General features: G+C 36.7%; 1 non-coding gene across 1 annotated transcript; it reads left to right on the top strand.

The window, feature by feature from the left end:
• Window positions 1-253: 253 nt before the first annotated feature.
• Window positions 254-360, top strand: LOC129535383 (U6 spliceosomal RNA). The gene has a single exon (XR_008681645.1). It is a non-coding gene; the product is annotated as a U6 spliceosomal RNA (small nuclear RNA).
• The last annotated feature ends 16,512 nt before the right edge of the window (window positions 361-16,872 follow it).

Raw genomic sequence — 16,872 nt, 5'->3', positions numbered from 1 at the left:
GTCATAATAATTTTTAAAAACAAAAGAATCATACACCATGATTAAGTGAGGTTTATTCTCTAGATGCAAATCTAATTTGATATTCAAACATCACATTAGCAAAATAAACACAAGAAGTCACATAACCATATCAATTGATGCAGAAAAAGTAACTGACAAAAGTCAACACCCATTTCTCAGAAAATTTCAGAAACCTAGGTATAGAAGGTAACGTCTTCAACTTGATAAAGAAAATCTACAAAAAACACTTATAGTGGTCGCTTCGGCAGCACATATACTAAAATTGGAACGATACAGAGAAGATTAACATGGCCCCTGCGCAAAGATGACATGCAAATTTGTGAAGCATTCCATATTTTTTCAGGATCAGGAACACATGTACACCCATGGCGGGTTCATGTCAATGTATGGCAAAACCAATACAATATTGTAATTAGTCTCCAATTATAATAAATAAATTTATATTTTAAAAAACCATTTTTTTTTCCTTTTTGTAGTTCTTTTTTTAATTAAAGTATACTTGACGTATGCTATTATACAAAAAAAAAAAAACATAGCTAACACTACACTTATTGGTGAAAGACTGCTTTCTCACTAAGGACAGGAACAAGGCAAAGACATCTGCTCTAATCACCTTACTCAACACAGTACTAGAAGCCCTAGTCAGTGCAACAAGACAAAAAGAAAAAAAAAAAGGCAACTTGTTTGTACAGGAAGAAATAAAACTGTCCCTATTTGCAGATGACACAAATGTCTATGTAAAAACAATCTATAAAAGAACTCCTTGAACTTATGAGTCCAGCAAAGATGTAGGAAACAAAATAAGTGTATAAAATTAACTGTATTTCTATATGTTAGCAATGAACACAAGGACACCAAAACTTAAAAGACAATACAACTTATAATCTGTCCAAAAAAATTGAAATGCTTAGGTGTAAATCTAACAAAACGTATATAGGACTTGTACACTGAAAATGATACAGCACTGATGGAAGAAAGAAAAGACAAATAAATGGAGAGACATTCTGTGTTCATGGATCGGAAGATTTAACAGAGAAAAGATGTCAGTTCTCCCCCAATTCAGGTACAAGTTTAATGCAATTCCCATCAAAATCCCAGCATTATTTTTTATAGATATAACCAAGTTTATTCTAGAATTTATATGGAAAGAAAAGGAACTGTAACAGCTAAATTAATTTTGGAAAAGAGGAATACAGTGGAATGAATTAGTCTACCTGGCTTCTTGACTTAATGAATAGCTACAGCAATCCAGATTGTGTGATATTTGCAGAGAGATAGACATAGATCAAGGGAATCCCTGGTGGCTCAAACGGTAAAGAATCTGCTTGCAATACAGGAGATCCGGGTTTGATCCCTGGGTCGGGAAGATCCCCTAGAGGAGGAAATGGCAACCCATTCCAGTATTCTGGCCTGGGAAATCTCATGGACAGAGGATCCTGGTGGGTCCATGGGGTCGCAAAGAGTCAGACATGACTGAGCAACTAACACAACAGACATAGATCAATAAACAAAATAGAGAACCCAGAAACACACCCACACAAATATGCCCAAATGATTTTTTACAAAGGTGCAAAAAGTAATTCAATGGAGGTAGGAGAGCCTTTTCATCAAATGCTGCTTGATCAACTGAACACTGATAGGCAAAAATATGAACCTCAACCTAAACCTCATTCAGTTCAGTTAACCTCATTATCTTATATTAATACAAAAATTAACTCAAAATGGATCGTGGACTTAAATATAAAACATAAAACTTTCAGGAAAAAAACAGGAGAACATCTTTAGGACTTAGGGTCACATAGTGTTCACAGACTTAACACTAAAATCACCATACAAGGAAAAATGGATAAGTTGAATTTTGTCAATATGTAAAATTTTTCTCTGTGAAAAACTTTAACTAGAGGATGAAAAGTCAAGCTAGAGACTGGGAGAAAATATTTGCAAAGCACACATCTGACAAAGGATTAGTATTTCTAACTCAACTGTAGGAAAGTAAATAATCCAATTACAAAATGAGGAAAAAACATGAGCAGACATTTCACAAAAGAGGATATACAGATGGCAAATAAAACCATGAACAGATGTTCAATATCATTACCATAAGAGATACAAATTAAAACAATGAGATATCACTATACACTTACCAAAATGGCTAAAATAAAAAACAGTGACAACATCAAATGCTGGTGAGGATATGCAAAAACTGGCTACGTGACTGATGGGAAAGTAAAAAAGTACAACCATTCTGGAAAAGAGTTTGGCAGGTTTTTGAAAAACTAAACATGCCACTATCACATGATTCAGCAATTGCACTCCTAGGCATTTATTCCAGAGGACTAAAAACTTAAGTTCACACAAAGACCTGTACATGAATGTTTACAGCAGCTTTAATTGGAATAGGCAATAACCAGAAACAACCAATGTCCTTCAATGGGTGAACAGTTAAACTATGGTACATCCATACCACAAAATACTATTCAGTAATAAAAAGTAGTGAACTATTGATACACACAACTTAGATGAATCTCCAGAGAACTAAGCAGAGTTAAAAAAAAAATAAAGCCAGTACTCTAAGGTATGACTCCATTTATAGAACATACTTGAAATGACAAAATTATGAAAATGGAGAACACACTAGTGGTCACCGGGGCTTAAGAACTGAGGGAGAACAGGAAAAAGCAGGTATGACTGGATGAGGGCAATATGAGAGATCTTTGGTGATGGAGAACTTGACCGTATCATATCCATATCTTGGTTGTGAGCTGGTACTATAGTTTTGTAAGATTTTACCATCAGGGGACGGGCTTCCCAGGTGGCACTGGTGGTAAAGAACCCGCCTGCCAATGCAGGTAGACATAACGGGGTTTGATCTATGGGTTGGGAAGATCCCCTGGAGGAGGGCACAGCAACCCACTCCAGAATTCTTGCCTGGGAAATCCCATGGACAGAAGAGCCTGGCGGGCTACAGTCCTACAGTCCATAAGGTCACAAAGAGTCGGACACGACTGAAGCGATTTAGCATGCACGCATGCACCATCAGAGGACACTGGATAAAGGGTATCTGGTTATTTCTCTGTATGATTTCTTCGAACAGAATGTGAATTCACAATTATCTCATAGTAAAAAGTTTACTATTAAAAATAGGATGGGATACAGAGAAAACAGTGCTGAGAGGGAAATTTATAGCTCTAAATGTCTATGTGAGAAAAGAATATTTCAAATCAATCCTTCACAAACTCTTTCAGAAAATAGAGGAGCCGAGAACATTGACCAATTAATTCTAAGAGACTAGCATTATCATTGCTTGGTATGTACCAAACAAAGCCATCACAAGAAAACTAAAAATCAATATTCCTCATTAACATAAATGCAAGAACCCTTAACAAAATATAAACCAACTGAATTAAGCAACATATACAAAGGATCATACACTATAACCACATGAGATTTAACCTGGGAATACAAGGCTGATGTAACATCCAAAAATTAATGTAATACACTGTGTTTAAAAAGAATAAATGAAAAAAAGACATATACTCATCTGAATACATGCAGAAAAAAACATTTCACGAAATTCATCATGCATCCATGATAAACACTGTCAATGAACAAGGAATCAAGAGGAACTTCCTCAACTTAAAAAAACTCAGAGCTAACATTCGTTGGATCATCAAAAAAGCAAAAGAATTCCAGAAAAACATCTATTTCTGCTGTATTAACTGTGCCAAAGCTTTTGACTGTGTGGATCACAACAAACTGGGGAAAACTCTGAAAGAGATGGGAATACAAGACCACCTGACCTGCCTCTTGAGAAATCTGTATGCAGGTCAGGAAGCAACAGTTAGAACTGGACATGGAACAACAGACTGGTTCCAAATCGGGAAAGGAGTACGTCAAGGCTGTATATTGTCACCCGGCTTATTTAACTTATATTCAGAGTACATCATTAGAAATGCTGGGCTGGACGAAGCACAAGCTGGAATGAAGACTGCTGGGAGAAATATCAATAACCTTAGATATGCAGATGACACCACCCTTATGGCAGAAAGTGAAGAAGAACTAAAGAGCCTCTTGATGAAAGTGAAAGAGGAGAGTGAAAAAGTTGGCTTAAAACTCAACATTCATGCTTGAAGCAGTTGTGAAATAACTTAATGTAGCTTTTTACAACTGTGTATTCTATAGTATTTTTTTCATTTGGTGAACTTTTAACTGTTAATGTTTTTGGCATTGTGCTTTGTACCATTTATTAAATAAAAATTTAAAAAAACCCTCAACATTCAGAAAACTAAGATCATGGCATCTGGTCCCATCACTTCATGGTAAATAGATGGGGAAACAGTAAGAGACTTTATTTTTTTGGGCTCCAAAGTCACTGCAGATGGTGACTGAAGCCATGAAATTAAAAGATGCTTGCTCCTTGGAAGAAAAGCTATGACCAACCTAGACAGCATATTAAAAAGCAGAGACATTACTCTGCCAACAAAGTTCTGTCTGGTCAAAGCTATTTGCAAAATAAATAACTGGTATAGAATGCAAAATGAGGGGAATACAGTCAACAACTATGTAATATCTCAGTATGGTAATGTATCATAACTAGACTTTTCATGGTGATCGTTTTGAAATGTATAGAAATATCACGATACGAAAAACAGACAGCTAGTGGGAAGGAAGTTGCTGTATAACAAAGGGAACTCAACCTGGTTCTCAGTGACCACCTAGAGGGTTGTGATGGGGGGTGGCGGGAGGGAGGTTCCAGGAGGGGACATATGTATCAGTTCAGTTCAGTCGCTCAGTCGTGTCCGACTCTCCGCGACCCCATGAATCACAGCACGCCAGGCCTCCCTGTCCATCACCAACTCCCGGAGTTCACTCAAACTCATGTCCACAGAGTCGGTGATGCCATCCAGCCATCTCATTCTCGGTCGTCCCCTTCTCCTCCCGCCCCCAACCTTTCCCAGCATCAGAGTCTTTTCCAGTGAGTCAACTCGTCACATGAGGTGGCCAAAGTATTGCAGCTTCAGCTTTAGCATAAATCCTTCCAATGAACACCCAGGATTGATCTCCCTTAGAATGGACTGGTTGGATCTCCTGGCGGTACAAGGGACTCTCAAGAGTCTTCTCCAGCACCACAGTTCAAAAGCATCAATTCTTCAGCAATCAGCTTTCTTCACAGTCCAACTCTCACATCCATACATGACCACGGGAAAAACCATAGCCTTGACTAGAGGGACCTTGGTTGGCAAAGTAATGTCTCTGCTTTTCAATATATTATCAAGGTTGGTCATAACTTTCCTTCCAAGGAGTAAGCGTCTTTTAATTTCATGGCTGCAATCAGCATCTGCAGTGATTTTGGAGCCCAAAAAAATAAAGTCTGACACTGTTTCCACTGTTTCCCCATCTATTTGCCATGAAGTGATGGAACCGGATGCCATGATCTTTGTTTTCTGAATGTTGAGCTTTAAGCCAATTTTTTTCACTCTCTTCTTTCACTTTCATCAAGAGGCCTTTGAGTTCCTCTTCACTTTCTGCCATAAGGGTGGTGTCATCTGCATATCTGAGATTATTGATATTTCTCCCAGCAATCTTGATTCCAGCTTGTGCTTCTTCCAGCCCAGCGTTCCTCATGATGTACTCTGCATATAAGTTAAATAAGCAAGGTGACAATATACCAAGGCTTATTGACATTGCTATACGGCAAAAACCAACACAACATTGAAAACTATCCTCAATTAAAAATAAATTTTGAAAAAATTACTATGTTGTGTCACAGGAACTAACATACCACTGTAGGTCAGTTATATTTCAGAAACAAACTTTAAAAAAAAAGCAAGATCAGATTTCTGGCCACAAGAGGTAGGGGTTGAGGGGAGGGGGATTAGATGAAAGCAGTCAAAAGGTATAAACTTCCAGTTTTGAGTAAGTACTAGGGAGGTAATATATAGAAGTAATAATTAACACTGCTATGTATTATATATGAAGATTCAGAGAACAAACCCTTAGACTTGTCATCAAAAGGAAAAATACATTTTTCTATGTCTTTAATTTTATATCTATATGAGATGATGGATAGTCACTGAACTTATTGTGGTAATCACTTCAAGATATATGCAAGTCAAATCATTATGCTGTATATCTTAAACTTACACAGTGCTGTTATGGCAGTTATATCTCAACAAAACTGGAAGAAAAAAATAAACTGTATCAACTGCTAAAGAAAAAAGAAAGAAAATCAACTAATTTTTACATATGAGCAACAACCCCAAAATGAAATTTAAAACATTATATTCATAAGCATCAAAAACTAAGTAGGAATACATTTAACAAAAGAAGTACAAGACTTCTTACACTAGTACAGTGAAAACTAAAAAACATGAAAGACAGAAAGTAAAGTTAATTTAAATGAATGGAGAGAATTCCATATCTATGAATTGGAAGAACCAATATCATCAGGATAGTAATTCCCTCTAGGCAAGATCTATAAATTTAATGTGATCCCTACTGAAGTTACAGCAAGCTTTTCTGGAGAAACTGACAGGCTGAACCTAAAATTTATATGGAAATTTAAAGGACTTAGAATAGTCAAAGACAATTTGAAAAAAAGAAGAACAAAGTTGAAGGATTACTTTTTATTTTTAAATTTTATTGGAGTATAGTTACTTTACAATGTTGTAAAATATGGAGGACTTCTACTACCCAATTTAAAAACTTACTGTAAAGACACAGTAAAGACAGTGTGCCATACAAATCAATAGAAAAGAATTCAAGAAATCAACCTTTACACATATGTCAACTGCTTTTCAATATAGGTACCAAGACAATTCACTAGAAAAAGGACAGTCTTTTCAACAAATGGCTTAGGACAACTGGATACCCATATAGGAAAAAAAGTAAACTTAGATCTTTACTTCATACCATAAAAAGATTAACTCAAAACAGATGACTTAAATGTAAGAGCTAAAACTATAAAACTTCGAGAAGAAAACACAGGAGAAAAAAGTCTTTGTGAGCTTGGGGTAGGCAAGAATTTTTAGATATGACACCAATAGCATAATCTATAAAATAAAAAAATAAATTAGACTTCACCAAAATAAAAAACTGCACTTCAAAAGATACCACTGATAAAAGACAAGCCACAGAAATGGAGAAAATATTTGCATATCATGTATTTAATGAGATTTGTATCGAGACTATACAAAGAACTCTTACAGCTCAGTAATAAAACAATCCAATCAAAGTGGGCAAAATATTTGAATACACATTTCACCAAAGAAATATAAATGGCTAGTAATCACATGAAAAGATGCTCAACATTATTAGTCATTCAGTTTAGTTCAGTCGCTTAGTCGTGTCCGACTCTCTGCGACCCCATGAATCACAGCACGCCAGGCCTCCCTGTCCATCACCAACTCCCGGAGTGCACTCAAACTCATGTCCACAGAGTCGGTGATGCCATCCAGCCATCTCATTCTCGGTTGTCCCCTTCTCCTCCCGCCCCCAACCTTTCCCAGCATCAGAGTCTTTTCCAGTGAGTCAACCTGTCGCATGAGTGGCCAAAGTATTGCAGTTTCAGCTTTAGCATCAGTCCTTCCAATGAACACCCAGGATTGATCTCCTTTAGAATGGACTGGTTGGATCTCTTTGCAGTACAAGGGACTCTCAAGAGTCTTCTCCAACACCACAGTTCAAAAGCATCAATTCTTTGGCGATCAGCTTTCATTAGTCATTAGGAAAACACAAATTAAAACCACATTGAGATACTACTGCATATCCACTAAAATTGTAATAAAAAAAACGGATAATACCAAGTGTTGGGAAAGATGTGGAGAAACCAGAACCTCCCCATACACTGTTGATGGGAATATAAAATTGAGAGCCACTTTGGAAAACAGTTTAGTAGTTTCTTAAAAAGTGGAACACAGCCTTACCATAGAAGCTAACATTCCATTCCTCGGAAATTTACTCAAGACAAATTAAAACACACATCTACACAGACTTGAATACTGATGTTCACAGCAGATTTATTCTTAACAGCCAAAAAGTGGAAATAATCCAAATGTACATCAACTGGTGAATGCATAAACAAAACATGGTATTAACTTTACAGTGTAATACTATCTAGCAATAAAAGAAACTACTGAATCTCAAAAACATCCTAATTAGAATTCAGATGCTGATGTAGAAGCATGAGAGAATTTTCTGAGGTGATGGAAATGTTCTATATTTTGCTTGGGCTGATGGATACATGGGTGTATAAAATAATCAAAACTCATCAAACTGAGCACTTGAGATTTGTGCATTTTACTGGCAGATTATACCTAAATAAATTACAATTTGTTTGATTCTGTTATAAAAGTCTCAAGTGAGAAATGTTTGGCTTCCAATGTTAGTATTATAAAGAAGAAAAGCTAAAACAAAATTAACGAGTTAAGTAGCTGTGATTCATGGGGTCGCGGAGTCGGACACGACTGAGCGACTGAACTGAACTGAACTGAACTGAAAAATTAGCACAATAAATCCAAAGAAAGTAGAAGAAAGGAAATAATGAAGGTAAAAAATCAATGAAATAAAAAGCACAACAGAGACTCAACAAAGCCAAAAACTGGTCCTTTGAAAAGGCCAATAAAAGTTTTGAAAAAACATGCCATGAGTCATAATAGCAGTTGATGAGAAGTCTCTGAGACAAAAGCTTATTGGAATACTGTTCTTGAGAACACAAACCAAAGACTAATGGGTTTTGTTTTATTTTTTACAACCCTTTGGAGAAGGCTGAAGATGATTTACAAATCACAAAGTTACCAAGACAATTTGAAAGGAATAAAGGTTTTCTTTTAAATTTGAGCTATAATCTGTATCTTGCCATCATTAAATACATTCCTGGTTAATTGCAGCTCCTTCTGCGATGGTCTTGACATCAACACACATTATTTTTAAAGGGTTGATTTTTAACTCTTCTGGAGTACACTATTTAAAATTATGATTTCTGCTAAGTCTTTTTACATGTTTGTTGTAGGAAACATTACTCACTGTATCCTTATAATAGGAAATTATATTTTATAGTAAGTATTTATTGTAGGAATATAGATTGCAATAGGTATACCAGCCTGATAGCAATAAACTTTCATGTATAATTTCACTATTATGTAAGTTGCACGAATTACTTGCTGGTCTTGGCTTTCCCCCATAAACTTGTTTGAGAAAATAAACTTGTGATTCTAATAGAGTCAATGCTAACACAGACAAGAAGCCTGTTCCTTTAATAATCCTTCCCATTTCTTTTGCTAAGGTAACAACCAATACTGCATTGTGAATTCTCAAAGTACTTTAAGTCAAAGAAATTATTACCTCTCAGGGAGTCCCATAAAATACCTTTGGGACCAATATTTTCATCTTTAATTTTAACCATGGCTGAATCAAAGGTGGCTTACAGTTTTACTTCATAACAGAATAAATGTACCAGAAAACCTACTTAATGAATCCCTTCTGACTAACATTTAGGTGTTCTATAACTGTTGCTATACTAAGCAATGCTGGAATAAACTTCCCTCTACATAGATCTTTGTGACCATGAGCAAATACTTCATTATGATACATTCCCAGATATGGAATTCTGGACCAAAGGGTCAGATGTTTTAAATCTTGATAGATGTAATCAAACTGTCCTTTTTAAAGAATGTAGCAGTGGAAATTCCCTGGTGCCTCAGGGGCTAAGACTCTGAGCTCCCAATGCAGGGGCTCCAGGTTTGATCCCTGCTCAGGGAACTAGTTCCTACATGCCGCAAATTAAGAGTTCAAATGCTGCAAGTGTTCACACGCTGCAACCAAAGGTTCTTCAGGCCGCAACGAAAAGAACTCACATGCTGCAACAAAAACTGAAGATCCACGCACAGCAACTAAGACCTGGTGCTGTCAAATAAATAAACAGTAAATATGTTTAAAGTGTTCCTGCAAATAAAAACATCAATAATGACAAATTAAAAAAAACTGTACTAGTTTACACTTCTCACCAACAATATATCCTCACCAACACTGGTTGCTATACATCTTTTTAATTTTTGCCAATTTTAATGAGTGAAAATGAATTGTATTATTAGTTTCATACATTTCTTATTACTGGATAGGCCATTTCACAAATGATTATTGAGAACTTGGTATTTCTTTTATAAATACCTGTACATATTTCCGAGATGGATTTTCACAGTTGCCAAAAAGTTGAAGTCAGACATATTGTCCCATAACAGTTCTTTATCTAGAGAAGAGCGTGATTACCCTGCTGCCCAATGTTTGTAAACATTCCCTCAAATGCAAGCATTAAGAGGAGTATTTAAGTTCTTCCTGAATAGTGATATGATCCCTGACTATGAAAGTCAACGGCCCAGCACAGAACAAAAGTTTTTTCTGATCCAGCGAGACCCTGCCTTCTAAGAGTCACTGGCAGCAGCCTTCCCTATTGTGGAGCCTCAGGCAAAAAGAACACTCCATGGAGAGGAGATGACACTTCTGCTCCTGCCTGTGGGGCTTCACTGCCACTAACTTCCATCTTTACCCAAATCACATCAGCGGCACTCAGTGTGCTCATGAGTCTACATGAGTCCTCTTCTTGTTTGTCTTTAGTCCACCGAAAGTGCTGCAATATGTATTTTGTCCTATTTCTATTCTATCTTATTGATTTGTACTAGGAACAGAAGTACATTCACATCACAGTAATCTAAGTCTATGCCCCAACCACTGATGCCAAAGAAGCTGAAGTTGACTAGTTCTATGAAGACCTACAAGACCTCCTAGAACTAACACCAAAAAAAGATGTCCTTTTCATCATAGGGGACTGGAATGCAAAAGTAGAAAAGTCAAGAGATACCTGGAGTAACAGGCAAGTTTGGCCTTGGAGTACAAAATGAAGCAGGACAAGGGCTAACAGATAACACAAGAGATGACTCAACACATGGACATCACCAGAGGGTCAATACCAAAATCAGATTGGTTATATTCTTTGCAGCCGAAGATGAAGCCCTATACAGTCAGCAAAAAGACCTGGAACCGTCTGTGGCTCAGATCATCAGCTCCTTAGTGCAAAATTCAGGCTTAAATTGAAGAAAATAGGGAAAACCACTAGGCAATCCAGGTATGACCTAAATCAAATCCCTTTTGGTTATACAGTGGAGGTGATGAACTGACTCAAGGGATTAGATCTGGGAGACAGATTGCCTGAAGAACTGTGGATGGAGGTTCATAACACTGTACAGGGGGCAGTTACCAAAACCATCCCAAAGAAAAAGAAATGCAAGAAGGCCAGTGGTTGTCTGAGGCGGCTTCACAAACATCTGAAGAAAGAAAAGCGAAAAGCAAGGGAGAAAGGGAAAGATATACCCAACTGAATGCAGAGTTCCAGAGAAGAGCAAGGAGAGATAAGAAGGTCTTCTTAAATGAATGATGCAAAGAAGTAGAGGAAAACAATAGAATGGGAAAGACTAGAGGTCTCTTCAAGAAAATTGGAGATATCAAGGGAACATTTCATGCAAGGATGGGCATGATAAAGGACAGAAACAGTAAGGACCGAACAGAGGCAGAAGGTATTAAGAGGTGGCAAGAATACACAGAACTATATAAAAAAGGTCTTAATGACCTGGATAATCACAATGGTGTGGTCACTCACCTAGAGCCAAACTTCCTGTAGGGTAAAAAGTCAAGTGGGCCTTTGGAAGCATTACTAAAATCAAAGCTAGTGAAGGTGACGGAATTCCAGCTCAAATCCGAAAAGATGATGCTGTTAAAGTGTTGCACTCAATATGCCAGCAAATTTGGAAAACTCAGCCGTGGCCACAAGACTGGCAAAGGTGTTTTTCATTCCAATCCCAAAGTAGGGCAGTGCCAAAGAACATTCAAATCACTGTACTACTGCACTCATTTCACATGCTGGTAAGGCTATGCTCAAAAACCTTCAAGCTAGGTTTCAACAGTACACGAACCAAGAACTTCCAAATGTACAAGCTGGGTTTAGAAAAGGCAGAGGAATCAGAGATCAAATTGCCAATATTTGTTGGATCATGGAGAAAGCAAGGGAATTCCAGAAAAATATCTACTTGTTTCACTGACTACCCTAAAGTCTTTGACTATGTGAATCACAACAAACTGTGCAAAATTCTTGAAGAAATGGGAACATCAGAACACCTCACCTGTCTCCTGAGAAACCCGTACGGGGGTCAAGAAGCAACAGAAGAACCTTAATATAGAACAAATGACTGGTTCAAAATTGGGAAAAAAGTACAAGGCTGTATATTTTCACCTTGTTTATTTAACTTATATGGAGAGCTTATCATGTGAAATGCCAGGCTGGAGGAATCACAAGCTGGAATCAAGACTGCTAGGAGAAATATTAACAATCTTAGATAGGCAGGTGATACCACCCTAATGGCAGGAAGTGAAGAGGAACTAAAGAGCCTCTTGAGAAGATGAAAGAGGAATGAAAAAGTTGGCTTAAACCTCAACATTCAAAAAATGAAGATCATGGCATCCAGTTCCATCATTTCATGGCAAATAGAAGGGAAAAAAGTAGAAGCAGTGACATTTTTTATTTTCTTGGCCTCCAAAATCACTGCAGATGGTAACTGTAGTCATGAAATTAAAAGATGCTTGCTCCTTGGAAGGAAAGCTATGACAAACTTAGCATATTAAAAAGCAAAGACATCACTTTGCCGACAAATGTCCGTATGGTCAAAACTAGTTTTTCCTGTAGTCACGTACGAATGTGAGATTGGACCATAAAGAAAGCTGAATGCCAAAGAACTGATGGTTTCAAATTGTGGTGCTGGAGAAGACTCTTGTGAGTCCCTTGCACTCCAAGGAGATCAAATGAGTCAATCCTAAAGGAAATCAACCCTGAATATACACTGGAAGGACTGATGCTGAAGCCGAAGCTCCAATACTTTGGCCATCTGATGCAGAGCTGACACACTGGAAAAGACCCTGATCTGTGAATGATTGATAGTAAAAGAAGTAGGCAGCAGAGGATGAGATGGTTAGATAGTAACTACGACTCAATGGACATGAATTTGAGCAAACTCCGGAAGAGAGTGAAGGACAGGGAAGCCTGGCATGCTGCAGTCCACAGGGTTGCAGAGTCAGACAGGACTCAGCGACTGAACAACATCAAAGGAATATTATTCTTTCACATTTCATCAAAGGAATATTATTCTTTCACATTTCATGAAAGTTTTAATACTTTTTCTCATTCTATCATCTTTTAAATTGTAATCTTTTTGTTGCTAAGTTTTGAACTTTTTATGTATCAGATCTACCAAGTTTTCCTATATGACTTTTGGATTTGTTTTGCATTCCTTATCTGAACTACTAAAATAATCTCCTAAGATATCTTTGTTTGTAATTATAATTTTGTCTCAATAAATCTTAAATAACACTTTAAATATCTTTCACCATCATATGGGTAATAATTTGAACTAAAAAAGGTCTATCCTTTTCCTCACTAACATAAATGCTGCCTATAGCATGTATTATTAAAACTTTTTATCTAGTTGTAAATTTTGCTCCAATGATCTAGTCACTTAATACCACACACAAATCTATTGAATACCATGCTTCATATATTATAGCTTTATTATAGTTCTAAAACACACCAACTTTCCCATCATAATTCTTTTTCAGAAGTTTTTTATTCCACCACCCTAAAGGACACTTACAATTTTTACTTATGTGACTGTGCTGTACAATTTGTGGGATCTTAGTTTCCAGACCAGGGACTGAACCCAGGCCCCCAACAGTGAGAGCCCAGAGTCCTAGACTGCCAGGAAATTCCCATTTAATATTCTTGTGAATCTTACTTTTCCAAATCTTTAATATCAACTGGACAAGTTCTTTTTAAAAACCTATTATTATTCCTATTGCACTGAATTTATAGGGGAAAAAAGGCAGTCGTCTGTACAATATTGAGTATTCTCATCTAATATTGTCTACATTCTCATTACTCCTATCTCCTCTCTTGTTCAAGAAATGTTAGCTTTATTCATATGTATCGTGCATAATCTTGTTAAATTTATACCTGGCAAGTTTATACCCATTGCATTTTTTGATTTGTGTTTATGTGTACATGTGTGGTGCAAATGAATTAGTAAATTATTGAGTAAATTAACAATTTTTTCATGTTTATTTTGAACTGTCACCTCACTGAACTCTTGTAGCAGTGCAAGTTTTTCAGTTTCTGGTTTATATTTTCTAGGTAGATAATCTTATACCTTGTAAGTAACATTCTGTTGCTTCCATTCTCAATATTTCTATCTCATTTGCTAAGCCCCAGGGAACAATACTGAAGAATTCAAGTGGCAGCTGATATTTTTGACTTGTTCGACTCTGAATTCCAGTACAATGCAATTGATGACTACTTCCCAACCCTCTGAATTTGCCTGTTACTTGGTCAAGCTCATAACCCCACATTTTACCCAAATGGAACCTTACCCCACCCAGCATTATGGGATGTTACTGTGCTCCAATGTTTCATCATTAACACTGATTCTGATAGTTCTCTAAGTACCTTATAGCAAGTTAACAGTTTCCTTCTCTATATTACTTACATTTAAAAAATTCTGAATTGTATCAAATATATCTTCAAGGTATGCTTTTTTCTTTCCACCAATAAAAGATCCATGCACATATAAGAATGCATTACTCTTTCAATATAATGCTGGACTTAATTTACTGTTTTAGAACGGATTTTCTAACTTTGTGAGAATGGCCTTGGGTGGTTTGCTTTTGCTTTGTCTCAGGCCAGAGAATGGCCCCTCTCCAGGTTTGGGCAGCAAGGATGTAAAAATTTCGAACAACGAATCAGAATGTCTCCTTTTTTGCCTCCTTTTGGTGTCCTACATTCTGAAACAATTTAAATAACAGGAATTACCTATTCCTTGAAATCTGGCAGAATGTATGAGTCTGTGAAAACTTCTGCAGAAGTAATTTTTGAATAACCTTGCTTCTTGATTATCAGTATTTTAAGGGTATCTGCTTTGTGTCAGACAATTTGAAAAACTTTTATATATTTCCAGAAAAGCATCCATTTTCCTCAGCCATGTTAAATTTTCCTAGCAACAAAATTTCAGAAGTTTTATGAGTGCAGCTATTTGCACTCCAAATCAGAAACACACAAACACACACATTATCTTTGGAGGTTACAAACAGTGAAATAGCAGAGCGAGCTTTCTAGGTCAGCCTGGAAATTGTTTGGATGACATCAAAGCTAGTGTTCTTGTGTCCCCCATTTTCATGAGATGAACTTTACAGTTTATTAGTTTTACTGGGTTATAGAATGTTGTACAATGTTATAGAAAAACCCAAACGAACATTTTGGCCAACCCAGTACATAGCATTCTCTTACAAAAAGGGTAACTCTGACTGTGTGACCCCACAGATTGCAGTGGGACAAGTGTGGAAGGCAGTTGTTACAGGGCTATTCTAGGTGAGAAGCCACTGGTGGCTGGGAGTAGGACAATAGCGTTGAAGATGGTGAGAACTGGTCAGATAGTGAAAATATCTTAACAGGAGAGACAAGATGATTCACATATACAGTGTACTTTCATCAGAACATTGCACTATAGGCAGATTCTCAACCAGGTACAACTTTTGCTGAGAATCACTGTATGGACTTCAGGTTCTATGAAAATACAGCCTGTTGTTTTCATATTTGTATATTCCCATTTTCAGTAAGTACAGTGCTTTGCAAATTTATTGAAAGTCATGTGCATGTCTGAAATAGTTCTGACGTGAGATTAATTACAATAAATTAGTAAACTTGGGTCTTATGTTACTCCAGAATTTCAGGTAGAAGGTGCTTATGTTAGACATAAAATCAATGTTTGGATTAAAATTTTGCTTCATTAAACTGTGTTTCTTATGCTATAATGCAACTTTTCAAAGTCAAGCAACTACGTAACATTACTATGCTTCCTCAAAACTTAAAAACTTACGTTAACAACCAGAGTCAGAGCTTTTAAACTTCTACATGTCAGCAGGTCCAACGCCCAAAAGAGCACAAGGCTACAACTGCAGCATCAAGTCCTACATTAAATGCAAATTTAAGAAAAGTAAACTAAAGAGTAGTCTGTGTTATTTGATAAACCTACTTCTTAACTCTCTAAATTTGTTTTTCAACACAGGGGAGCTTTAAAAAAATAATGCCTGGGCTCCATCCAAAGCCAATTAAAACCAGAATCTCTGTGGAGCACTTTTTAAAAAAACAAAAAGCTTCTCCAACAATTCTAGTATCAGCCCGTAAAGAACCACGGCTTCAACAGAATTTTATGAAAGATAAAATAAGCAAAAATTAAAATGCACAGCACAGGAAAAGTATAGGAAAAGGGAGAGTAAGTTAAAACCCAAAGGGCTCACCCTTTGCTACCTCCTCAAACTACCAAAGTTTACTAATATTAGGATATACATCATAATCTTATCAATTAGGCTGTTAAGATAAAACGTAAAATAAAGCCTGGAAAGATCTTTGCTACTAAAATCATCTGGTGTTTACAATACTTTCCAATGGGGGAAGGCTGTAGGGTTTCAGGTGTAAAGCAATGCAGAGACAATCGCAGGGCACCAGGTGGAGTAGCTGAAAACTTTGGGCTCTAGTTTCCTGTGCTCTAGTCCAGAAAGGGAAAGGAGAGAAAGGCCATGTCCATGGAAACAAGCCCTCATGCCTGAAAGGATAATTTTATTTGGATCTATTTTCACCCAAAATTTTAAAAAATAAAGCAACATAAAATATGGGGAAAGGAAAGTTGGTCATTGAGAATTTGTCAAATTTTTACTGCTACAATCCTTCAAACCTAGAGCTACTCAAAGATGAATCATGAAAAA

Source organism: Moschus berezovskii, chromosome Y, assembly GCF_049115385.1.
Source record: "Moschus berezovskii isolate FMDL1 chromosome Y, NW_MosBer_1.0, whole genome shotgun sequence".
Classification (NCBI taxonomy): domain Eukaryota; kingdom Metazoa; phylum Chordata; class Mammalia; order Artiodactyla; family Moschidae; genus Moschus; species Moschus berezovskii.
Note: the sequence above shows the minus strand (reverse complement) of the source record. Positions and strands in the feature narration are given on the sequence as shown.